The 11,984-nt window shown below is 38.0% G+C and overlaps 1 non-coding gene across 1 annotated transcript; it reads left to right on the top strand.

Annotated features, from left to right (window-relative positions):
• Positions 1 to 11,207: 11,207 nt before the first annotated feature.
• LOC131143567 (small nucleolar RNA R71) lies at positions 11,208 to 11,313 on the top strand. The gene has a single exon (XR_009133552.1). It is a non-coding gene; the product is annotated as a small nucleolar RNA R71 (small nucleolar RNA).
• The last annotated feature ends 671 nt before the right edge of the window (positions 11,314 to 11,984 follow it).

Here is an 11,984-nt window from a genome sequence, read left to right as displayed (position 1 = left end):
CGAGCTATGTTCAGTTGACCAAATTTGAACGTTCGGTTGACCGCGCCATTTTACAACTACAAGTTTGATCCACTAGGGCATTGGGATTTCCCCACGTACTAATTTGGTCAACCAGAACGTTGGAGTTCATTTTAAAGTTGGTTGAAAAAATGGTCAACTATTGACCTTGTGGAGGTTCGGTCAACCGAAGCTACTATGTAGGTTCAGGTTCGGTCGATCGAGTAGTCAAACTGTTAACTCTCGCAAGTTCGGTCGACCAAAGCTTTTATATAGCTTCGGGTTTGGTCGACTGAGGCCATTCAAATTGTACATTTAGGTCCGGATTTTCATTTAAAGTCACCCCCATTCACATTAGTATAATTTATAAGTTATAGGGGACTTTTCATGTGATGTTTAGAGACCTAAAGTCCTCTGGTTCCCTAACAGTCTATGGTCATTGAGCATAGAAACCTATCATTCATGAGATGCAGTTATTATAGACCACAATATTACAAACCAAATCAAAATAAAAATGCATTTACAATTTAAACAGTCTTCTTCTTCTTCTTTGCCCGTTTATGGAATGCGCCAGATACGTATGATCTTGGTGTTTCCTCTGGCTTTCAAGTAGCTTGATCTTATATGTGTTGAAATTTAGACTTGTTTACATATTAAAACACACTCAATATATTGATACTTTGTCAGCATCAAAACAAAGATGGGACTCAAAAAGTCAAGACTTTTCAATCAAATATATATAGATGAATATATGCTAAAGGTTCTCCTAACTCACACAAAGACTTCCCTAAAAATTAATGTTTAAAAGTTTAGTTCAAGGAAAGTTAGGGTTTTTGCTCAAAGATATTTTTGCAATAAAGAATATGTGAGCTTTTGAATCTTGCAATGGGGATGCAAAAAGATTCTCAAGTTAGAATAAGTTTCTCCAAAAAAATGTTTGTCAAAAAGAATATATGGGGGAAACTATATGCATACTTTCAAAAATGATTTTAAAAATAAAAGATGAGTGAGAGTAAAAGCTTTGCAATGATAGAATAAATGGCTAAAATAAATTATCCTTAAACAACCCTCAAGTGCAGCAATAACTTTGCAAGTGAAGGGAGTGTAAGACTAATCAAAGATCTTTTTCAAAATGAATTTTGAAAAGAATAATAAATAAAGTATGAATACTTGCTTATTTTTGAAAAATAAAGCTCAAAATATTTTAGAGGTTTTTCAATATAATCAATAGCTAAGGAATGAATAATGAGAGCGGTATTCATAGACTTCTTTCAAAAAATGACTGTTAAGGATACATTAGGCATTTACTAATTTGTTTAATTAAAAACTAATGACCGTTTTTCAGCTAAAAAGTGGTCAACCCAAGAGGTCTGATGAACTGGGGAAGGTCTCGGTGGACTGACCTCGGCCAAATTTTTAATAGTACAAGAGGTCTGGTCGACTACGTAAAGCTCCAATCGGCTGGCCTTAGGTGATTTTCCAAAATCACGAGAAACAATTTTCCAGGCTAAGGTCTGGTCGCCTTGGGCCTTTAAAGGCCACTTGATTGGGATTCGTTAGTTCAAAATTGGTTGGCCAGCTGGGCTTGAATAAATTAGGCTACTTTGATAAGTCGGTCGATCGGGTTAGCAAGGCCTTCGTAAGGTCAGTCGACTGGGGCTTATAAAGATTGAGTTTCTGGCCTGGTCAGTCGACTGGGGATGCTAGGCTTGAAAAGAGTTGGTCAACTGGGGCCTACTAGAAAATTGATTTTAGTCCCTGATTTGATTTCAAAAATTAATCCAAACCTTTTGTGCAATGACCCAAATTTTCTAACCATTTTTTTTTTTTCAAGCTATAAATAATAACTCTGATACCCTATATATAAAACGTATTTCCTCATCATGGCCAAGAGTGGATGCCGTGGTAACTTGTGCATACCATGCATATTACCTATGTAGAGGGAAACATAAATATCAAAACCATATCCCAAAATACACAATACTAAAGTACTACTGATCCACCTATATATAAATACACACATGTACATCATTTCTCAAAAATCCCAAAATATTTTTGCTCTCTTGCTTTGATTTCTCATAAAACATTTTCCGAGATTTTAAATAAGGTCTCCAAGTCAATGAATAACTCTAAAAGAGCTTCAAAATATTTCATAAGATATTTAAACATTAAGTACTTACAACAATGGTTTTAAAGTCCAAAACTCTAATCTTCAAGTCCTTCCAATGTATTTTTCTTTATGTCCCATTTGACTTGAGCTTGTGTTGGCTTTAAGTTTCCACTTGCACATTACTCATGTTGGTGTAGCTTGAGACTTTTTTGGATCACTCTATATATGAATGAATCTTTTTTATTCCTTAGTGATCTTGAGCTTTCCACAGATTTTCTTTTGAGTTTTCCACAAATTTTCTTTTGAGCTTTCCACAAATTTTCTTTTGAGCTTTGTCCTTCCTAAAATATCATAATTCTAACAAACAAATATTAATTCATCTCTTATTTGTTATCATCAAAACAAGATTGAAAACCGATGTTATGCCAACACCTAACTAATCCCAAGTTTAGTAGAATGTGAGTAAGTTGGGTGCCGATCCATAGAGACTTAAAGCACAGTTATTAGACCTCTTCCAAATTAGTTTACTAAAACCTTGTTATGAAAAGAAGTAAAAGAAGTTATTTTTTAGGGTATTTTTTATCCAACTACTGGGAAGCAATTAAATGAAAGCATGTAAACTAACACTACAGGAAAGCAAGTAAAACCTATGTTACCCTACTCCTACACAACAATGCTCAAGGCTGAATCAGGCACTGGACACCATGTCTTTGACTACACCCTTCAGACTTCGATAGAAGTACCAACCCAAGAATCTCATGCCAAAGCGGGAGAGGGATGTACGAGGGCTTAGGGTAGCAAGGGCACACCAATCGTCCAAAGCACAGTCGGGAATTGGAGTATACCCTATCTCAATGATCACAAACACCTTCGGGGAATCCATGGCCAACTATTTCCCTCTGATGGCGAGGTAGTAGTGCTTATCCTTATCTGCAAACTTTCATTACACACACAACAATAAATCAAAGGCAAGTAAAGGAAGCAGTAAGGTGAAAGCAAGTAAAGGAGAAACTATGTAAAAAGATCATTCATTTGCATTCATCACGTCTGTCCCTAACATCAGGAAGTACAAAAGAAGATCATGTAATATATAACGAAGCACAAGAACACTGCCTATTATCACAGGTTGTCTGACACTTCATGCACAAACTGAAACATGAATGGAAATCTACTCTACTCCAAATCTAAAGTGGCTCTCAATGACATCTTAAGTCTACCTCTAACTTAAAAGAGGCCAAAAAGGAACTGAGAGCTCGTGTTCGTAGCGAATACTCATATGCTCTAGGGTTTACAAGTTTTGTTTTACAAGTAAGGAAAAATCGCTGCAAATCTAATGACCCAAAAATTACACCATTTTTTTCATATAAAATATAAATTACTCTGAAACCTCTGTATTACCTACTATAACATCTTAGGGCCCAAATGGCACTGAGGTATCCCTATACAAAAACCAACGCACCTATGCAGAAAAAAACATAAAGTTATACATCCATATTTACAATACTAGAATTTAGTGTTTCCAAACCATATATATGTATATATAGTTACACATCACCCCCAGTATCATCTACTCAACAAATATAATCCCCTGAACACACTTACCCTATAAACAAGGCAAAATAAAAGATCTCTCTATTGGCGAGCCTGATCTGCTCGCCTAGCTGGTTCACTTGAAATATGTTAAATTGCTGGAATGAGACAACGCTCAATGAGGGGAAATATGCTATTACTAGTGTGTGGCGACCGAGATGCATAAATACTATAATGACAATATCTGAAATTGGATAAGCTGGTAAATCAATATAAAGTATAACTCACATTTATCATAGTTTAAAGTATAACTATATTATCTAAGTTTTCTACTTTTCACACTTCTAATATCATACTATATCAACTAAAAATTCTGTAAATCTGTATAAATATACATAACTAAGATTTTTCCCATGGAAAACTGTATCTCACGATTTAACCCCTCATGACAGCATTGTGCGGCCCGTAGGCGGGACTTAATCCTAGTTGGCCTACCAGGTAAGTTACTTGTACTCTACCAATCCTTAGTCTAGCCAAACTGTGTCCTTTCCTACTCATGAAACTGGTAACTACCTCGTCAAACTGGCCCCCCCTCAACTTAAAGTACTGGGGAGACTGCAAACTCTACAAGCCCGGTTGACGCAATCCACATACTATCTGAGATATGTGGTTGCACTCTGATATGAAAATAGACAACGGTTCCGTACTCTGCTGACTGAATTTGTCTTAAATAATTCATGAGGGATCTAATACTGTATATACTATTACTATAATTACCCTACTATTTTCACCATGTTTCCAAAATAACCATAGCACTATAAATCTGATATGTAAATACTGTAATATATGAATAAAAAACGATATGTCTAACTATAATATCTGACTGGATGATCTATAATTTGTAAAATACTGGTCTGTAAAATATTTGTAATATCTATCTGATAAAAATATGTCTAGTAAATATATGTGTCTACATATACATGCACTGTAAATCATGATATTTTAAAAAATTATGTAGATTCTATATCAGGCAAATATCTACTCAAACCACACAAATAATACAACTCATATTCTAGAAAAATAGAACAATAAACACATATATATACACACACACATAATGTTTTGGTAAACTTGCTAAAATTCCTAGCATAGCATATTTCCCTTACCTAACTAGCTAGGAGGCTCGCCACCAACTTAATCCTCACGGCGTACTATTCCCCAAAATCCTAAAATAATACACATATGCATATTTCCAATAAATCAACTAGATTTCCTTGAGCCTACATACTTGTAAATTTCTAAATGATAATTTTCCTCCGCTTCTAAAAATACTCATTGGGGTCTCCAACCCATATCTATAGGGTCCCGAAACACCCTATTCTTGAAAATATAATACTCAAATTTTACTTCACAAAACTCTAGTATATTCTTATATAACCTAAAATCTAAACTCGAATAAGTCTGATACAGCTGAAAATACCCAATTATTCAACTTACCCAAAATTTGGGATGGTGCCCACTTTGGCCTAACCAATGATCTACTCCAGCAGACTTAAAGAGAATCTTCCTAGGAGTAGCATGGTGGCTTTCGATCATCGAATCGGAGAAAAACGAAGCCAAAATTGTAGAGAATAGGGGAGAGGGTCGAATTTTAGAGAAAGAGTGAGTTTCCTGCGTGACTTCTTGTTGAAAAATCCTATTTAGGCCTACTTATAGACCTAGATTCGTCGTCAAGACACATCACCTCATCAATGAGTCCATGAAGGGAGTTTGTCGCCGAACACGAATCCCTCATCAGTGAACTTCGGGCTCTGCAAAACTCCCTCTCGGTAAATCCTCATCGACAAGACACATGTCCACGTTGACGATTCCTAGAAGAATACTCGTCGACGAAATCCCTGTAGTCATCGACGAGACCTTATGAATCCTCTTTGAAATTTTCCTTCCCTTACTTTTTTTTATTATTTAATTACTATAAATTCTGCAGGTCTTTACAAAAAATATCATGGAGAAGATTGTCGTTGTCGACCAAGTCGCCCTTATGTCATTCTTGTGCACACCCTAGCCAATACTTGTAGGAAATCAGGAATTCAAATCTTCAATGTCTTTGGCTGTGTCGTGCCTCAGGGTCTTGCTAGTTGAATTAATGGTCGATACTTGTAGGATCTCAACCTTTAGGAAATCTTAGGAACTTGACATATTCGTCCCTTAAGGTCTTTTGGTCGAACACTTCGTTGAGACTCTTGGTAATTCTACTCTCATTTCTAGCTCAGTATCTTGACATGTTCGCCCTAGAGAGTCACTTGGTCAAGCACTTGGTCAAACCTTGTAGCATTTCAATCTCAATATAAACCTTGGAGTTTGCAGTAGAAGACTAAGTTGCCCCTTATGCTGCTAGTCGCACCATATGGTCGAACATTGTCTTTTTGTACTTTGATGATCTAAAGCTTCCCGAGCTTCGTTGAGCATCTGATTTGAGCTTTGAGTCCTCCAAATCCTCCTTAACTTCGTGTAATGCCTAACTCTATGGTTTTAACCTGTTTTTCCTAAAAAGACAAACAAACCTTGCATAGCTCCAAACAATGATAACTTTAGGCAAATACAAAGTAAAATGAGGATAAACAAAAGAAAATGGGGATCTAAAATCATTCATTTTAAGGACTCATCACAACCCACAACTTATGTTTTTCTAGGTCTCGAGCAAACCAAAATCTAAGAAAACTACTAAATCCTACGTACATCCTCTTTCGCAGGAAAGACAGTTGCATTTACCATATGCAAGAAGGCTTTAAACCCGTAGGTTGATCCTAGTTGACGAGTTCTAATCTCATGAGGATTTTGAGGGTGATACCCACAAACACCAGTTCAATGAATCATGAAATAAAGTAGCATGCAACAAAATTTATACCAATTTACATACAAGAATAGGCCATGATTACATCCAAGCCTTTTCACACATGACTTCATTATACACACATTCTGCAACAATTTAATCATGCAAATTTCAACAAAATACAACCATCTCAACACACAACTCATAGAGAATCAACCTATGATTATAATTCAAAGTTAATATTAGCATGTAAATCCACGTATGAATAGACCACTTTGCAAGGCTCGTGTAAAGTATATGATTTGTCTCACTTAGAGTTCCCTGGGACACTTACAGAACAGTCATCTCAACTCAACCTCACCAGTTTAATCCCTCAAAATTCACTTAGGAAAATGGGTTCACTCTCATATGTGAGAAAGATTGTCATGATCAATCGTCCCACTTATTTGAAGAACCAAAGCTAAAAATGTGGAGTGGACTAGTCTTTACTGAGGTGTCGAGTCCTTCACCCTAGCATCTTCTCTCTTAATCGCCACATTCAATCAAGACCACCCAAGATGAACTTATTCCCAGGCTAAGCGTGAATTCAGCAAGTGCATTGGCTAGCAAAATATCCTTTATACGTGTTGAATTGTGGTGTCGTGTCCTTAGCTCGACCTTTTTATATTTGTTTGAAGCAGTTGTATATTTTTGTTTTCATTTCCTCGACTTAATTTTTTTTCTTTTTTTCATTTTCTTTCTTTGCATTGTCAACTAAGACAATCATTACACTCTTTAATTGTCTTCATATCTCCATTGGGAATGTAGCTCCAACCGGAGTCTATGGAAAAAGTCTATTTCTAGGGGTGGCTTAACCTTCACCTCTTGAGTAAGTTACAACACCTAGATTTATATCTCCCCACTTGATGTCACCTCTAGGCTAACATATGCAAAAAAAAAAAAAAAAAACTAGTTGGCAAAAGAAGTTAAGCAAAAGGGGGATGGTTGAGTTTTATAAACTCGAAGTCTAATGTCAATAACTCGAGAAATGAACAAATGGCTTAATAGTACCTCACAAGGTGTCATAGTTGCCACGGGTGTTCTCTCAATGTTCTTAAAGAACCCTAAGTGCTACAAATCTTATGTAAGTGTTTTATTAGCTTCATGAAGTACCATGTAAATACAAAAGGTTACAAAGCATTATTTACCCAAATAAACCACTAGTCAAACTATCTGGAGTAATACGAAGATATCGGCCACGTTATGCGAATTTTACGCAACTAATTCACTACATTGTTAGTGAGCATAATAAAATCATGTAACTGAGAAGTCTATGCATGTAACACTATGTTTTATAGGTGTAGGTAGAGGGCATAATATATATGTTAGCATGACCTAGACAGATAGAGTTCATTGGAAATTTTTCAAAAATTGAAAATTTGTCATTTTTGTCATGAAGTGTGCCATGTGCCACCCCCTACACCCAACTTAGAACTTCAATGCCAACACTGAAGTGTAGAAAGAAAGATAGGACTTGGGCATGAAAGAAAACAATGCATGGTGCCAACAAAATCAAACAGTGGTTTGTTAGCAAATATATATAATCTAGAAATATCATGCATACAAAAAGACACCGTAGCACAAAAGACTCATAGATAAAAAACACCATAAAAATTTTCATTAATTTGCAAAACAACATTACAAAGTAGGTAAAGTCATTATAAGCATTGAGAATGCCACAAAATCATAGTGGGTCAACAGAAAAGGAAAAGAAAGGAAAATCGAAGTGTGCCGCAGAAGCACAGTACATAGTGTAGGCACACAAAAAATACTTGAATCGACTAGTCCAGACTCTATCCTACTCGTCATCAGTCGCCTTTCAAAAAGGTCATTCAAATCCCTACCTCCTAAATCTCTAGAGGCCGCAGATGGGTGGCCCACCCCAGTGTCAGAATGAGACTGGCTAGCTTCATAAGAATGAGTAGGAAAATCTTCCTTCGACCCACGGACAACAACCTCAATCGAAACGGGGGATGAGGGTGGTACCCTAGTAAAGACCAACGGGATTGTCATAACTATTTTAAGGGTGTTCTGTGCCACTAATTGGAGCCAATATGATAAATAAGTGCAATGATGGTCTGAATCCCCCTGCTCAAGTTGCTCCCGTATCTTTGTGTAGGACTGAGGAATGGAGGGTTAGAGGAACTCAAAATCTTGACACAGAAGGCATAGTTTGTACCATATTTGAGATATAGGAAGATTTTGTGAAGGGGCATGGGACGTGGCTAGAGAAGAGTTTGGGGACGAACAGTGCCCTCAGACAGGTGGAGGAGACATAGTGGTGAGTGCCAATGGACGTATGCGACAGGTCAAAGGGAGAAGGAAGGAGTAGGAGATGAAGAGTTAAGGGAAAAGGATTGCATTTAAATGACTCTTAGTTCTGTCGACAAGGGCACGCCCTAGATTAGTGCTAGTCGTAGACATGGTCGACCCTCTTGGTATTTTTGGATTTTAGCAGAGTTCAGGGACTGGACCTAGTCACCCACATGTATGATGGTCACCCTCTTAGTCGCACCCCTAACTTGTCATAAGGCCTACTCTAAGGAAGCTAAACCCCTACTTAATCTTCCTTAAACAACCTATGGACTCATAAAGAAAAGAAAAATTATCGGGTTGCATCTCGGAAGCACTAAGTTTACCGTCTTAAGCCAAATGCATTTAAGCTCATTGTAACCTCATCCTAGTTCGAAGGTGACGTTGGACTTCCCCTCTTTCTCATCACACCTAATGTTGTATAGCCCCAACTTGTTCTTAGAAGGGAAGACCAAATCATGACTTGCAGAATTGTGATCATTAAAGTCTTCTAGTTCAGTTATGGAGAGGTATTCATGTTGAAGTGCATTATCCAAAGGGTATGAACATAGAAGTGGGGGAGCCTCTTCCTTGATAATTGTATCAATCAAGTCTTCGTCGATAGCTTGGACAGCTTTAAGTGCGTGCGGGGGGGGGGGTGGGAAATATGTTTAGCCTGAGTTGCTAATGGCCCAATGAAATGTCCATAATCCCTATCAAACATTGAAAGCAGGCATTGGTCGTGGCTAGGAATGGCCATCCTAGAAGGATAGGGGTCGGATTTATGGATGACTTCATATCCAAAATGATGAAATTGACAGGGTAATGGGATTCTCCCACCTTTACCACAAAATCTTCTACCACACCCTGGGGTTGCTTAAGAGATCTATCAGCATGACTCACTATTATCGGGGTCGACTTCATCTTCCCAAAGTCAAGTTGTTGATAGGCCAAGTATGAAAGGATGTTCACGCTTACCCCTAAATCTAAAAGAGCCCTATCAATGGTGTAACCACTAATTACAAAAAATAGTGGGTGAGCCGGGGTCTTTTAGTTTAGGAACAAGGTGCCTTAATATCATGGAGCTTATGTGTTCAGCCTGCTTGACTAAACCATACATATGCACCCTTGACTCTTGGTCTTGTGTTGATAAGTCCTTAAGTAACTCTTGAATCCAGATGATTGTTTAATGCATTATTGGATGGCTGGTCAATTCTTACTTGTTTAGGCATGTCCCATATGGACTCAGTTGAGGCCTCTTTCCTAAATATAGAAGGTGCTAGAAGGGTTATAGGGTTTGTCACTAAGGAACTCTGAAAAGCCCTATGGGGGGAGAAGTGAGGGTTGATTCTTCCGGTTGCAGGTGTAGTGCTAAAGGATTTGTGTACCTGACTAGAGGAAGATAGGGTGCAAGAATCAGTGTTGAGCACTACCCACTATTTATCCTTATTATTTCCCTTGCTCAGCTGCTCCTTGCCTTATCTATCTATCATCATGTCATTTTAGAGAGTGGTCACCACTTGGGCTTGCTTGAGATGCAATGAGGGACCAACATCTAATTCACATTTCACCTTATACTGTCCCTTAGGATTCACTATGGGCTGACTTGGCAACTTGCCCTCATCTCTCCGACTCAAGGTAGCCACTAGTTGCCTCAATGTGACTTCTAGCTTTGCAATGGATTGGGAGTCAGAGTAAAGGAGTTACCAATCTTCTTGGTGATCAGCCTCAATGTTTTTAAGGGTTCTTGGTAGTGTCTCTTGAATTGTGTCATATTTAGGTGGAGGTCGAAATGGTTGATGAATGGTTGATGATTTAGGGGCTGAATAAGAATGATTTTGGAAATTTTGTTAAGGGCATGGAGGCAAAGCATTAAGGGCTTGTGGAGGTCTTTAGGGCTAAAAATCTGAAACTTGCAACCTCCAGAAGAAGTTAGGATGTTGTTTCCACCAAGGGTTTTAGGTATTCGAATAAGAATCGTTGGATGACATATCATACCAATTGTGGGTGGATTTCACTTCCTATTGCATAAGCTTAGGTTGGATGGGAGCAATTATAACATTTATGGGAAGGGTCAGAGAAAATTGTACAAACCTCTACACGCGCCATTGCCTGTAGTCCTAAAGACAAGCACTGGTCTAATTTTTTTGGATATAGCATGTAGGTTAGGGGCTAGGCTTTGGCGTGTGGCCAACTCGTAAACTCCCTTAGGTTTAAAGGTTGATGGATTGGGTAGTCTACAAGTGGCAACCATGTGCTGCTGAGAATTTTTAGCCAAGTTTTCAAAGAGAATCCAGGCCTCGTTCTTGCGCTTTGTCAGGAAGGTACCTCCGCACGATGCATTGACCATGGACCTATCTCTCAGCTAACTCTTTGTAAAAAGTTTGAACTAATTGCCACTCTCGAACCTAATGATGTGGCCATTTACAAAGTGGGTCCCTGAAATGCTCCCAAGTCTCAATGAAAAGTTCCCTATCCATTTGTGTGAAACTTGTGATTGCCCTTCGTAGCTGGTTAGTATTCCCAATTGGGAAGTATATTTTCAAAAATTCATGTTGCATGGTAACCCAATTGGTCACAAATTTTGGTTCTAGGGACATTAGCCAATATTTGGCCTCATCCTTCAGAGAGAATGGAAAAAGCATAAGATGAAGAGCATCGTCACTAAAATTAGGTAAATGATAGTGGAGCAAATCTCCAAGAACTCATCCAGATGTTGATAAGGATTTTCAGTGGGGTTCCTATGAAAGTTGTGCAGCATCGAGATGATTGAAGTCTAAATCTCGAATTGCGCCGCCTGGACATCCAGGAATCGGATGCAAGACGAGAGGTCTATGCATTACGTACAATGTAGTCCCTAAGAGGTCAAAGGGGTTGCTCTCCTTCCATAGGTAGGCAAGGAGCTTGGGGTTCCAGGATTTGTTTAACAAGAATCAGTGGGTCATTTTTGGCCATGGATTTCAATTTGGACTACTCAGCCTTCTCTAGATTTAAGATAGTTTCCCTAAGGGACCTACGAATAAAATTTCAATCTCAGGATCTATGGGAATTATCTTAGGTTCCAAAGAACGTAGATCAAACATACACACTTTTAAGCACAAATATTCAAACTTCAGAAACTGTTCATAAGAATAATAAATAAAGTGAAAATAAAATAAGAGCAAATCAAAAAAACAAGGCAAC

Source organism: Malania oleifera, chromosome 11, assembly GCF_029873635.1.
Source record: "Malania oleifera isolate guangnan ecotype guangnan chromosome 11, ASM2987363v1, whole genome shotgun sequence".
Taxonomy (NCBI): Eukaryota; Viridiplantae; Streptophyta; class Magnoliopsida; order Santalales; family Ximeniaceae; genus Malania; species Malania oleifera.
Note: the sequence above shows the minus strand (reverse complement) of the source record. Positions and strands in the feature narration are given on the sequence as shown.